Consider the following 15,434-nt stretch of genomic DNA (forward strand, 5'->3'; position numbering starts at 1 on the left):
TGCCTAGGGTAGGTGAGTTCACCTTGAAGTTCAGGTAAGTCACAACTTACAATTCTCTTGTCTCAGCCTTCTGAGTACCCAGGATTGTAAGCCTGTACTACCAGCTCCACCTAAAGTAACAGAGTAACTAGAAGGAATACAAATGTGGAACAAGTTCTGAAAAACGTCTTAAAAATATTCGGCTAGGAGGTTGCTAATATGGTCCTTACTGACTCATGCTGAAATCTGTCTAGTCCTGATTCCGTGTGGTTTTTGATAATATCTGAATGTTCTTTTAAAAATATTTTACAAAATATATAAAAAACTGGCATAGCTGTGAAAATTAAGAAATCAAAATGAAAAGTATAGGAATTCTGCTGCAAAATTAAGTTCTTGTGTACAAACACACCCAGATCAAATTTAGAGAAGACTTACCACTCTCTCAAGTAGTTTTAGATAATATATTTTAGAGACAGACAATCCAGGAATCTCAATTCCTCAACCCCAAAATCTATTTCCTTACTCCTGGAGTGAGCTGGATTTTCCCTTACTTCATTTTGTCTCCCTGCCAACACCCAGAGTAACAGCAGAGTTCTGTGAGGGATGCTGATGGTCCTTAAGGCACACAGGGAAATGTCAGAACATGAGCTTTCACACTTGTAGGTCAGCTCCAAAGAACCACACACGTCTTTGCTGTGTGTGCTCTGCTTTGTATATGAGTTCAACAGCAAGTGGGCAAATGGTTCTCCCCCAGTGAAAACATTAGTAATAGGAATCAATGGGTTAGACAGAGGCTTAAAGTATTTTGAATAATAGTACATATCTAATATTGATTTGCATCTGATTATATATCTCATTACAGAATAGATAAAAAATTCTAGGACCAAGTATGGCTAAAAATGATGCACTTAAGATTAATATGTAGATTTACTCCACAAATTCCATGCTTTTACTGCCTAACAAGCACTTAATGGATTTATAATTTATTTTTTATCATTTCTAGTACTCTGTATGTAGCTACTCCAAGTTTATCCTCATCAAGTATTTAGTAACTACTTACATGCACTCAGGAATAAGGTAACATTCGTGTCCACAGATATCGAGTCTAGCTATTAGTTATTAATAATAATGGTGGATATTATCTTGGTGAAATTAGCACATATGAGCTAATCTGGGATACTATGATTTAGTTGTTAAATGTGATCAATGTACACTTGATTTTTAAATAAATTAGTGTTACCAGGCATATACCACTATTCCTGGTGACATTGACAGATTAAGAGACAGGGTTAGGAATAAGACAATGTGTCCAGGCCATAGCTGTGTGCCGCTCAAATAGTATCCTACATGCTGTAGTCTAAACTTTATGTCCTATTGCATATATTGTCCACCTATATATTTTTCCAAAAATATTTTCTCTTTTGTCATTGTAATATCAAAGTTGCTGTCTCCTCTGTGCTTGACATTTGAATTTTTAACAAGGATGAGAATTAAGCATATCATTTTTATGTCATAGCTGAGATCTAATCTCATTGGACAACACATCTCTGTGGTTATTGTTGTTACTATCATTTTGAGATGCGGCCTTTTGGTGTTTAAAGTCAAACCACGAGCTAAATATGTAGCTCAAGTTGACCTCAAACTTCCCATCATCGTTGGTATGGAATTACAGGGAAGTGCTGTCACTACTCCTCAGTCCAGAGTTTCTTTTGTCCACAATTTCATGAGGATTTGTCATGCACAAAACACCAAGCTTGTATACAGCTTGAGATTGCACAGGCTGGTCCACTCTGTGCCCTCAAGTAGCCTACAGAGTCCAGGGAACTCTGTGTACCGAGCAATATAGCTAAATACAGGAATGTCCCAGGACTTTGAGAGATACTTAGCTTTCCTTTCAGATCATCAACACTTTTTTTTGTCATTTGCTTTTTCATCATTTTCTTTTTCTTAATTAGGACTAGTCAATGTCGATACCTTTTTGATGCAAAATTATGCTTCGTATTGATACTAGAGATTATACTGAAGATTCCATTGGATGAGAGAAGAGGAAAAGCTTGTCACCTGCCAATACAACAAGAATCTATGAAATCTTCATTGGGCACTCTGGATTTCTAAAACACACTCCCTGCTCTCATCTGCTAAAGAATCTCCTTCTCTCTCAGCCTTCCACCCTTTCCTGTGTGACTCGACCTTTTCTGAATATTTGCAGCCCACTCTCAACTTATTTTCAAGGCATCTATTTCTCTACATCCCCCTTGAGTCAGAGCAATTTGACTGTTTTACTTCTCCAGTCATTTATTACTAGTGGTTTTGCCCTGCTGATCTAACAGAATACCCTCTTGCTACTGGCATTCACTTCTTTCTTGAGCACAGTGGGATTAACAGAAATAAATGCAATGTCTCCACAAGAGGCATACATACATACATACATACTTACATAGTTTGATATCAGAGCATCTCACATATTTTATATATGTCGTTTGGATTTTTAAATTGCAATTTCTGTTATCAGTAAACTTAATTTTTGCCTTTATATATTATATTTTGGTATTTGAAATCAGTAGTGAATATCTAGAAGCAATTAAGAAAATTTAATATAGGAATTATGCTCTCAGCTTCCTACAAATATACACGATACATATTTTTAAAAAGGTAATTATCTAAGACATACCTTTTTTAGGTGCAGTAGATTTCAAATTGTGGCAAGTGGAATATATTTAAGGAAAATTGGATTCCTTCTCTTCTTTCTTGTCTCTGGCATAGGCTAAGAAGGCTTGTTTTGGGGATAACAGATTCCAGCCAGTGTACTAGGTGTTAAGATGGTCCATTTTTCCTTCCCCCTCTCCTAACTTCCAGGGATACCAATTTTATAACAATAGAAAGGTCACAGGAAGATGCTTTCCATATTTATCTAATACATCTAGAATTCTAAGCTGCAGATGCGATAGACAAACTCAGGAAAGAAAAGAAAACTTCAGATAAGAGAATATTTGGTGCTTAGAGAAAGATAGGACAGGGCTTTGAGGGTAAAACTGAAAACTGAAGCCTCTGTGTCCCACTCGTCCTATTGAACATGTTAAGATAGTTTCTAGTATCCATCAAGATACAGTGTTTGATTTAAGCCAGAGTTGATTTACTTACTTTTAATAAAAAGCAACAACATTTAATTTAAAAAAATCTTAGGTTTCTGTTTTTTTTAAAAGTATTAGATGTTTCCTGTAATTTCTCTTAAATCTTGGAGTTCTGCCAAGCTAATATTGATACCCAACTCAGAACTGATGAGGGGGTGAAAAAAATATGAGAGGGGAGGAAGCTGTCTTGAAGTAAGAAATAGAAAGAGCAAAGCAACATCCATGATTAAAATAAGAAGTGGCTAATGGTAAATAAAAGAATCAATTGGAGGGGACATGGGAGGGACAGTGGGTGTGGAAAAGACTAGAACAAAGGACAAGGATACACATGCACACACACACACACACACACACACAGAGAGAGAGAGAGAGAGAGAGAGAGAGAGAGAGAGAGAGAGAGAGAGAGAGAGAGAGAGAGAGGAAGATGTCTTGGTGAAATTCTTGGTTTGTAAGATGCAGTAAAATGTCAATCATTAAAAGAGTATTGTGGATTTTCTAAGTGATAAAATTTAAAACTATACCATGGCTTTCAAATCTTAGATGTCTTCTCATTTCTTTCTTTCTTTTTTTTTTTTCAATATTCAATGTCTTTATTTAGCTGTAACAGCAACCGTTGGTGAGAAATTTTCCCTAGTTCCAAACACCTGCTGGCTTGGAAGGACAGTAAGAAAACAAACTGGTCATGGAATCACACATGGCTGTCTTAGGATTGCATGGAGCCTTCCACTGACCATTGCTGACAGCGAAGGGAAGGAGGTAAGGGGACAGCACACCAAGGGAACCAAGTAGGAGGACCAAAGAAAGTACTGTCAGCCTCTGAAATTCCATTTCATATGGCTAAGACTGCAGCAGTGAACAGGGGAGGGTCTATCAGAAAACATAGATTCTTAAAATGGACAACAGGGAATCAGAGTCCTTGGGGCTCTTCAAGTTGCCTTCTTTAAGGCTTCCTGGAGCTGGCCTAGGAGCCACCAAGTAGGGCCAAGGCATTGGTGTCACGCTGGCCCCTACCTCCTGCTAGTGTCCCCACTCTGCCATCCATTCTCCCCATCCTTAGATGGAGGCTTTTGTTTGAATAGTCTTTTTTTTTCCCCCTGTAGCCATGCTTGCTTTAGAATGTATTTCGGGCTCTTGTGGTGGGTTTCCTTCTAGGGGTGAGGGATGGGGAGCTCTTGTTCCTGTCTCCTTGGGCCTCTCATCTGTTGTGTTCCACTGAAAGTCCGTCCAGCCTGCTTGTATAGACTGCCACTGTGAGCTAGGGCACTCGTGAACAAGGCATGTATCAGGTAGGGAGCCTCCTTCCCTCCTCCATCATGGGTGCTGGCTGCTGGAGGGGTGTGTGGTGTAATCCGTTTTATTCCCTCTAGAGGAAAGGCACTACTGTCTTCACGTAGTTCTCCAGTGTGTTTTCTAAACTCCATGCCCACGGCAGCTATTTATTAATATGCAAAATCCCAATCACTGACCCATCCTTACAATGGAAGGCGGGATTTATAGTGGAAGAACACCATTTCTCCTCGGGGTAGAGGGCTCTGTCTGAGCTTTTGAGCTACCCACAGCCCCTTGCCTCTCAGCCTTTAGTGACAGGAATTCGGGCTCCCGCAGTTGAGGCAGTCCTTTGGTGCTTGCCATCCCGCCGTGCTTTCTGCTCTGGCAGTGCTTTTCACGGTAGTGGTGGACTTTATTAAAGCTGCTCACAGTAGCTGAAGACTGTAAGAATGACTGACAAATCCTCAATTTTCCAGTTGATCAGTCATTTCTTTTATACTTCATGAAGTTAAAATAATTGTTGAGCACTATGCGATGGCAGTATATGTATTTTGCTCACATAAATATATGGCATTATTTATTTTTCCTTAAACATAATTAAATTTTTTATTTTCATTTTTGACAAAATAAAATTTAAATTGAAACAAAAACCATCACACCAAAGCAGGACAAGGAAGACCAACAAAAAGAACAAGGTTCATGAGAAGGCACATGAGGCAGAGACCCTCTTTTTCACACTCAGAAGACCCATAAATACTAAACTGAAAGCTATAGTATATGGAGAGGACACGATGCAGATCTGTGCAGATTTGGTGCTCACTGCTCTGGTGTCTGTGATTTTGCATGAGCTTCACTCAGTTGATTTAGAGGCTCTTGTTCTCCAGGTGTCCACTAACCACTGTGGCTCTTATTCTCTTTCTGCATCTTCTATGAGATTCCATGAGCTCTGAGGGCAGGGATTTGATAGAGACATCTCAATTAGAGCTGAGTGTTCCAAGGTCTCTCTCTGCCTGTGTGTGTGGTGTGGTGGTTGTGGTGGTGGTGGTAGTGGTGGTGGTGGTGGTGGTGGTGGTGTGTGTGTGTGTCTCTGGCGGTTTGTCTATCGTATTTCTGTCTGTCTCTGTATGTGTTCCCATCTGCTGAGGAAGCTTCTCTGATGATGACTGAGTAAGGCAATTATCTAAAAGTGTAGTAGATTGTCATTAGGAGTCATTCTATTCCTAATTTCTTTTTTAAGACCAGTAGGATTTGGTTTTACCTTAGGCTTCTGGCTTATCTACTCTTGATCACCTCTCCTTCTCTTCTTCTCCTTTTTCTCTTCCTATTAATTATCTCTGCATGCCAGTCCCACCTATCCTTCTCCTGCCTAGTTATTGACCATTTAGCTCTTTATTAGACCAATCAGGTGTTTTAGGCAGGCAAAGTAACACAGTTTCACACAGTTAAACAAATGCAATATAAAGGAATACAGCATATCTTTACATAATTAAACAAATATTCCACAGAATAAATGAATGAAACACATCTTCAATTAATAATCCACAATGGGTAGCATTTGATATATATATATATATATATATATATATATATATAATACATATAATATCAAATATATTACAACATTTGATGATAATTATTTTAACTGGAGGGAGATCATGGTCCCTCATTTTAGTTTTGATTTGTATTTCCTTAACATCTAATGATTCTGAACATTTTTGTACATATTTATTAATCATTTATATGTATCCTTTAAAAAGTGTTCATTTATGTCGTTGTTCATTTGTCAATAGCACTGCCTTGCTTACTGTGTGCTCGAGTTCCATAAACATTAAACTTGTATCTTTTCCCTTTCAGATCATCTGATTTTTTTTGTACTTTGATATGTTTTTGTTTCTTAAATTTTGATTTGATTTTCTGTGCTTTGAATGTTCTATCTAGAGAATTGTTCATCAAACAGGGGAAAGGAAGTAGGAAATAGAAATGATGAAGACTTTCTTATCTCAAGTACATAGCAAAAGGGCTGGGTTTCAGGCTTAAGTGCTTACCAAAATCTCCAAGGAATCAATGGTTCTGGATCTTTTGTCTTATGAACTTGAAGAATCAATTTAATGAACAAGGAGAAGTAACTTTTAAAGAAATTTCATTAGAGGAAAACCTTAATGAAGAAGGATTTATTGCAGAGAATGTAGGCACAGCTCCAATAGAATAAAACTTCAAGAAAGATTCAAGACCACTATATTGTGGTGGTAGCTCAAAAGGGAGTTACTACTGAGCTGTTTAACCAGAGGATTTTCATAGGACAATGTGACAGAAAATGAACATTAGTAATTCTCATCGTAGAATTTTTAACTTGTAATTTTGATTTTGAAGAAGTGCAGTTTTTGTTTTATCAGTCGTACATTTTCATTTCCATTGATATACTTTTCTTGTCTATCTCAGCTAGCTGATACTTTTGACAAGTGGATAAATAATGGCAATGGGCATGAAATGGTTCATGAATTCTACAGAGATGCCTCTGAATCCTCACTAACACAAACCTTCCTCTTAGACTGAGGACCAGACCAGTGTTTTCTAATGTTAATTTTCTCTTCTTACTTCAGCATCTGGTGTCTGCACCAGATAATGTCTGTGGGAGAAAGTTGTAAATCCATTTTCTCTGCTCCATGTCCCTTTCAGCATTGCTGGATTACTCATGGTGCTGGTCCTGAATTATAGATGATAATTTTCCTTTATTCTGTACTTTTGGTTTTTTGAACAGTATGCATGTTAAATTTGTCTCTTTTAATTTAATCTTTTAATAAAATCTTTTAATTTAATGATTTCCTTTTCTTTTTTCCAATTATAAGCAGTTTGTGATCTCTGAAGTATTCATTATTATAAAAACTAACCATTATTTTTAAAGATTTCTATAAAATTTGTTATATTCTGTTTCTGATCTGTACATATCTCTTCTTTTGTCTTTTTTATTATTCTTGTGTTTTATTCCTCTGTGTAAACTTTATGTTCCCTATTTATTACCAATTGCTTATTTTGAATAATAGAATATATATTCAAATTTTTATCAGCATGTATACATTTTGTCTTTTCACTGGGTTTCTCCAGTTTTCATAAGGTATATTTGCAATTAGTCTATAGCCTGATAAACTTGTTACGAATGTTTCATGGAAACTTTGGTAACATGTTTCAAAATTTCATTTGGGGATGGAGCCTGATGGTCTTTACAACCGTAGCTGCCCAATTTCTTAAACCAGATGACACAGAAACAGACTGAGTCCCAACCGTAGGACCGATCTCTCCATTGGTCTCTTTCTTTCTCCACCTCTCCTCGCTGTTTCTCTCCACCACCCTCTCTTCCTATTACCCTCCCCTTCTTCCCTTCTCCTTTCTCCTTTCCCCTCTTTAACTTTTCCCCTCCTCCTCTTTGTTCTCCCCTCTTTCTTTTACCCTCTCTTCTCTCCCTTCTTCACTCCCTCCATCCTACCCTTCTTCCTCATGCCATCTCTCTGGATAGGTAGCTCTTCATAAAAGTATTTCTATCAACATCTGTTCAGATGCAGCAGCTGTGCTCCCTTCCCTCCCAGGACCTCTTTCTTCACTGGATTGTGCACCGTCTTTAATGGAAGATGCAGTCATTGTCTATATTTTGAAATTCAAAGTTCAAATGTATCTTAAATTGGTGTTGAAATCGGTGTTGATGCTTTGAAAGCACCAATTGTGATGTCATATGACTTCTTGGGGAATAAAAAAATTTTTGATGGGTATCTAGTTGAAAAAATTTAGTATAATTCTGGTAGAAAGAGCATGCACCAGTTTTTACTGATAAAAGATATGATCAATATGGGATGGGTAGGAAACAATATTTGTAATGAAATTACATATTATATTTTACATTTTGCTCTGTTACATGAATTTTAGCATAAGATTACATAAAAATCGACACTAATCCTCCTCACCTTTCTATTCACATTGTAAGATGAGTATTTTGTGTCATCTTCCATATACTACTGGAGTCTATTCGTCCATCCAAATAATTCTGAATGACCTTCCAACTCCATGGCCAGGGCATCAGAGCAGAAATGAAACCATGTACCATCTGAGTCAGCCTCAGAAGACATGGTGGCAGCTCTTCCATCATTGTTATGCCACTCTGCCCACTGAAGATGCCAAGTTAGTCTCTTTTCACACTAGAGACCAGAAACATAGTCGCCCCATCAATTCTAATTGCCGGGTCAGATTTTGAACTATGTTAGATGAGGCAGTTGTAATAGACCTGCCTAGTGATTTTGATCATGATTATGACCTCAGGTGAGACCAATGAAATATCTGTCTATTTGAAACCCTGCTCCAGTTGGGAGCTGCAGAGCTGAGTGAACAGTTAAAAAGATGCTGCTTTTTAGCCTGTGTGTTTTAGAGTAGTGTTACCTGGCAGTAGAAAACAAATGCAGTACTTCTATATGGAGGATCATCAAATATGACATGAGAGTAGCTCATGCATTATTACAATTTTTAAATAATGGAGTATACTACATTATAGAATAAAGTGTTAGTTATATGGTGAAAATAAGCCCTTTGATAGTAAGGCTTGTAAATGTATCCAGATTGTTCTATACTAAATCAAAGATCCAGCCTTATGAATTACAGCTCTCACATGAATTATTTGGTTACAACTGGATACAAGTTTGCAAAAATGTTTCCAAAATTAAATAATTATTAATGACATATTTTCTTAGACATTTTACATTTAAGATTGTTGAACACTTTTCATATTTGCTACTGGATACTTACATGTCATGTTGAAGTTATCACTGGAAGGTTTTCAATCATTCTACACAGCAAGGTCTTAAATTTATTTTCAAACTGTTGCTTTGAAGACTTATAGGGTCTTGAGATCAGCATGTTATGTAATAGAAAGCTGTTCTAGCCTATAATGTACCCTTCTTACAACTCTGTGTACAACTCAAATAAAAAAGTCAATTATTTTAGAATGATGATAAAGTCTGACAAATATGTATACTGTGCAGTTATGATTGCTTTGAGATTACAAAATATTTAACTTAAGAGTCGTGGTGCCTCTACAGTTATTTTTAGCCTCTTCCATATACTTAGGTGATGTGGAACTATCCTCTTATACACTGTAAAGATTTGTCACTCAAATTGGATTAACAAAATGCTGATTAGCCATTAGCCAGGCAGGAAGTATAGGCAGGGTAACCAAACTAAGGATGATGGTAAGAAGGAATAGTCAGCCAGATGCAAAGGGAGCAGGAAATGAATGTGCCATGTTAATAAAGGTACAGGCATGTGGCAGAGCCTAAATAAGAAATGGGTTAGCTTTAAAAATAAGAGTCAGTTAGTGATAAGCCTGAGCTACTGGCACAGCATTTGTAATTCATATAAGCCTCTTATGTTCATTTGAGAACAGGCAGTCAAAACAAGAAACTTCTATTTACACTTAGGCAATCAGTGACTTAAGCTGTAGTACACTTACTGTACTATTTTTCTTAGAGTCCATGTAAATCACATCATGGAGCTTTTAAATTTGTGGTCTTGTTTCACTCTCTTAGCATATTATTTTAGAAGAATGTTTCTCAATATACAACCCTTTGTTAAGCCTCTACCTCCAAAGATGTTTATCATGGTTCATACCATGAGAAGAATTATAGTTATGTAGTAATAACAAAGGTAACTATATGTTTGGGGGGTTGTCACAACACAAGAAACTATATGTAAAAGGACTGCAACTTTAGGAGGGTTGAAAACTACTGTTTTAGAGAGTCATTCATCTTAAGTGTATAATGTTAGGTTTTATTGTTGAGTAAATTTTACCATATGAATACACAAGCTGCTTATCCATTTACCTATTGATGGGAATTTGAGATGATTGTACATTTTAATGGTAATTAAATCCATGAACATTTGTCCTCATCTGTTTTCCAAAAATTGGTTCTGAGCTTCCGTCTTTGTATGAAATGTGTAATGATACAATTTTGTAGTGTTTTTCATAATCATTGGTATCTAATTCTGTTGATCATCCTGTGTTTTAGATTATCTCATTTTATTTTTCAAATTGTCTGCTGGAGTGCTGGACTCTATATGTTCTGTTATTAATTTGTGGGAGCCTTTTCTTTATTTTAAACATAAATCTTTGGCATATATCTAGACTGTTTTCAACTTAGCTTGCCCTTTTATTTTCATAATAGTGTATAAAATAGAGCTCAGTTTTTATTTTATTTTGTGTCTATGCTTTTTGTTTTAGGTTTCAGATGTGAAATACTTTTGGCTACTTCCCAAGGTCACAAAAATATTCTCATATGTGTTTGTTTATTGCTCTTGCAATTGCATTCAGATCTATGATCCACTTCAAGAAAATTTTTGTGTACTTATAATGCTTAAGATACATTTTTATGTGATTACAGAGCTATTCAAGCATTTTTTTTCTGAGAGTTCTCTAAACTAAATTACCTTGCACACATAGTTGAAGGCAATTGAATATATGTCTGTCTACTTCTACATTATTAATTATAACAGACCATTTTAAAAGTATGCTTAATTCCTTTGTATGTTTAAGTCATAAACATGGCTGAATCATGTCCTAACACTTAAATTTAGTAGCATCAGTGTATTGCTTAGCTAAAGGAATAGTAATAGGAAGAGACAAGATATATTGCCAAGACTGGAATGCTAAGTGCTGCTGGTGTGGAAGGTTCTTCTGTCTATGGGTTGTTTTTATTGGTTAATGAGTAAAGAACTGCTTTGGATCTGTGATAGGGAAGAACCAAATTAGGCAGGCACAGTTAGGCTCTATGCTGGGAGGAAGAAGGGCGGAGTCAGAGAGAGGCCATGGATCTGCCACCGAGATAGACGTGCTGAAATTTTGCTGGTAGGCCACGACCTCATGATGACATACAGATTAATAGAAATTGATTAAATTAAGATGTAAGAGTTATCCAATAAGAAGCTAGAGCTAGGGCCAAGCAATGTTTTAATTAGTACAGTTTCTGTGTGATTATTTTGATTCTGGGTGGCCAGGATGAATAAGTGGCTCCTTGCAACATGCTGCAGCTTTACCAAGAAATGAAGAAGCAAAATAATATTCAGGCATCAAACCCTACCTGGCAAGACAAAGATATTCTGAAACAAAATGTTACCAGGTTAGCAATATGACTTAACGGGCAACAACACTTGCCCCTGAAGCCCAGAGACCAGAGTTTGATACTGAGAACTCCGTTTAAAGTTCAGGGAGAAAACCGCCTCTAAGAAGTGTTCCTTGATGTCAACATGAATGCTGTGGCACAAATGCCCTCAGCCCTCCTGCACTAATCCTCCAAACCTCAAAGTTTTATCCAGTACTGCTGAATGTTTAAGAAGTGAGCATTTTAATTAGACAATGCATAAATTAATCTACTAATAAATCAAAAATATAGGTAGAAAATTCACTGTTGTTTTACTAACAGCTTTTTTCAGACTCATAGTAGGTTTTGTTTGAAAATCCATTTTGTACCATGATAGTAATGAGATTAAGTTTAGATACTTTTTGATAAAAGTTTATCATAATACATATTAAGCAAAAAAATATGCCATCAGTAAGATAATGTTCAAGGCACATAGCAAATGGTCAAAGGAGGATCTAGAATGAAATCTTTGGTCTTTTTGTATAATTTTTATATTCCTTCTGCACTGAAAGTTTCCTCGAAGGCCCTTCAAGTGCTTTTCAGGGCAGTTGTCACAACAGTTAAATAACCATTGGGTAACTAAGACACAGTTTTGGAATCTAAGGAGAAAAAAACCTAGAAAAAGTTTGAGAGAGAAACATTTTTGCTCAGGATTTGTGAAGATTTGTGATCTTCTTCCCTCCAAGGTGAATTTGTGGTGAAACCATGTTTCAGGACCTTGCCACATTTCTCTTGTATATAATGCCTCAGTGCTCAAACCAAGCAAGAAATACAAAGCAAAACCCTTTCTATTTGAGGAGGGTTACTACTGCAACAACCAAATGTTTGTGAAATCCACAGGAAGAGAAAATGTTGTGAACATGTTGCTTCTTCATTGTATCTTTTGAATGAACATAAACTCTGTTGTAGGAAAGAAATCTTTTTCATGCATAGAAAAACTAGGATCCCTTTGGACAAGCCAAATGACTAGATCAATGCTTGAGAGATCAATGAGGAGACATTCAATCAGTGATGGGAGATAGAGTGGCTCTCAGACTAAAGCTAGATCTGACAAGACACTAATTAGCAGGTATTAGTCTAAAGAAAAAGAATATTTGTAATTGAGGAGAATGGCTGATGAGTAGCATTAGGGTAAGAAAGAAATGGGTGTAGGAACATATACAGTTCACCTGAAGAGTCTAGAAACAGGGTGTACGGATCTGAATTTATATATATATATTATATCCTGATTAAAGAGAGGAAATTCTGATTGTCTGATGCCATTAAGCATTAAAAAAGACTGTAGCTTTTCATTTTACATCATATATATATATTTGTGTGTGTGTGTGTGTGTTTGTGCAAGTATGCATACACATGCACATATGTGTGTTCATAGAAGCCAGAGGCCTTGGATTCTCCTGGAGCTGGAGTTGTAGGTGATTGAGAACCACCTGAAGATGGTACTGGAGACTGAAATGTGGTCCTCTAGAAGAACAGGGTATACCCTTAACTCCCCTCCCAAGTACAGGCTTTATGTCCTATTCCTTTTGCTCTGATTCTATGCTTATCCCATAATAGTCTTTTGTTGTTGTTGTTGTGGCTTCCCGGAAGTAGGATGAGGCATACCGCTCTCTGAGGATACATTATTAGTTTCCGAGCCTATGAGTAATTGAAATGCTAGAAGTAATTGGATAAAATGTCATTTTGGAGGCATATCATAACCTCTAGTACCTTTGAGTAGAGGGAGTCTGCATCCATGAGTCAGAAGACAGAGTAGGAGATCAAAATCTATTCATCTGCACGGAGAGAAGGAGCACGGAAAAAAGAAATTACCACATGGGTACAAACTGTGGCATCATGTGTGATCTAAGGGAGTCATCCAAGGGAATACCATATGGAAAGATTGTAGTTTTTGTAATCCAGATACCATTTTTATCCATGTTATAATCATATGAGGTTCTGACATTCAGCACAAAACCAACAACAGCAACAACAACAAACCAAAAACAAACAAACGAAGACCCAAACCAAAACAGAAACACATAACTTATTCCCTCTTATAGCGATATGGACTAAACTCTTCTGAAGAACAGGGTGGTTTTGATTACAATGGCCTGTGAGTATAGGCCTGCAGCAACTGTCTGCAATAGCAGCAAGTCATTAGGTACCAATTTGCAAGGACTGACGCCATAACGATGGGTTACCAGAGTGGGACTGTCCAATACGACAAAGTACAGACAGGTTACTTGATGATTTTTATTTATATGCTTTTGTGTATATTCCAGAGACTCATTTAAATAATTGCTAAATGACCTCAGGTAGCATTTATATTTCTCGTTAAATTTAAAATTTAGCTTCTGATTAAAAATAGGCTTATGTTATTAAACTAGAAATACAGATCACTCTTTTTCCTCAGGGACATCATTGATGCATGAGAAAAAATATTAGAGTTGTCCAGCTGACATCAGCCATGGTCCTTTGTTGCAATGCTGGTCAAATGGATGTATCTTAAATTTAGAATCTGGAACATGACACACAGCTATGTCAAATGATACTATTCTCAACAAGATGATCTCTGGTGCTGTGTGATAATGGGAGAGTCTAACAAAACATTAGCGATAATGTAAAGAACCTCACTGATATTCTGCCACTAAACAGCAGGGTTTAGATTTTTGTGACTGCTTTCCTTGGACAATTAAAATGTTGTGGATATATAGCCGAATGAAGTACATCCGTGTCTATTCAGTTAAGAAGAAAAGAATGGATACTTCATTCTATTTGCTTTCTGCAGATGAAATCAGGCATTCTCTCCCTTTAATAATGTATAGACAGTGCCATGTCATGGATTCTGAGATGGTATTTGGTGAATTAATGAAAGCATACGCTTTAGCCCTACTCCTGTGAAAATTAAATGTGGAATTCAATAGAGTGTGTCTAGACTGAACAGAGCATTAAATTAAATTTGTACTCCTTCATTTTGGCTTAAGAAAATAAAGGAATTATTGGTGGAGCATAGAATGTGGATTATTCATAGAACTGGAGCAAATTATTAGTTTTAGGTGGCTTATTTGTATTTAAGAGAGTACTTGTCCATTTAATGTGAGCCACAGTTTTTAACTCTTAAGTAGACAAGTGGAGAAATATGTGTGCTAAAGTTGAAGGGTTCAAAAATATGTGTTTATTTGGAGAGGATTTGTACAAACAACTAAATTATTCAACACATTCTACACAGAAAACAAAAATGTTTGGAAAATAGATTTAAGGGGAATTCTACTCAACAGAAAACCTTTCAATCTTCTTTCCGTGGAGAACTTAACCATGTAGGATGGGTCAACAAGGTGCAAGAGTCTGACAAACTAAATTAAACATATGAAACATTTACTTGATTGATGAAACCACAGGAAGCATGGAATTATGGTTCCTGAAAGAAGGGGACTTTCTGACAAGAGGAAATGTCTGGTTTGTAGCACAGACAGAAGTATCTAAACAGATCTAGTGCTCGGACTGAATTAAAGGCAGCCAGAGCAACTTATGAATGCATGCCAAGTGGCATCTGTGGACAGAGTGCTTTTGAATTATGATCCACATGTCAACAACATGGGCCTAGAAAGTTCTGTGTATGAGGAAATGCCATACATTTAAATAAAGGACAGATGTGAGGGAGCCAGAGCTCATTCATCAGGTAGAAGTCAGCTGCTTTCTTAGGAACAGACCATTATGAATATTCATAGCTTTTGTATAAAACCTATTACAATGTCATCATAGTTGTAGGGTTAAACCATTCTGTTGATCACCCTGATTAATATGTATAGTAGAATATGGAATCATATCTAGTTGTTCATAAAATAGAAAATTTAATTGAGGCTAATATCATTAAACTACAAGTAGCAAGGAGAACCTAAAA

This window comes from Myodes glareolus, chromosome 5 (genome assembly GCF_982192425.1).
Source record: "Myodes glareolus chromosome 5, mMyoGla1.1, whole genome shotgun sequence".
Taxonomy (NCBI): domain Eukaryota; kingdom Metazoa; phylum Chordata; class Mammalia; order Rodentia; family Cricetidae; genus Myodes; species Myodes glareolus.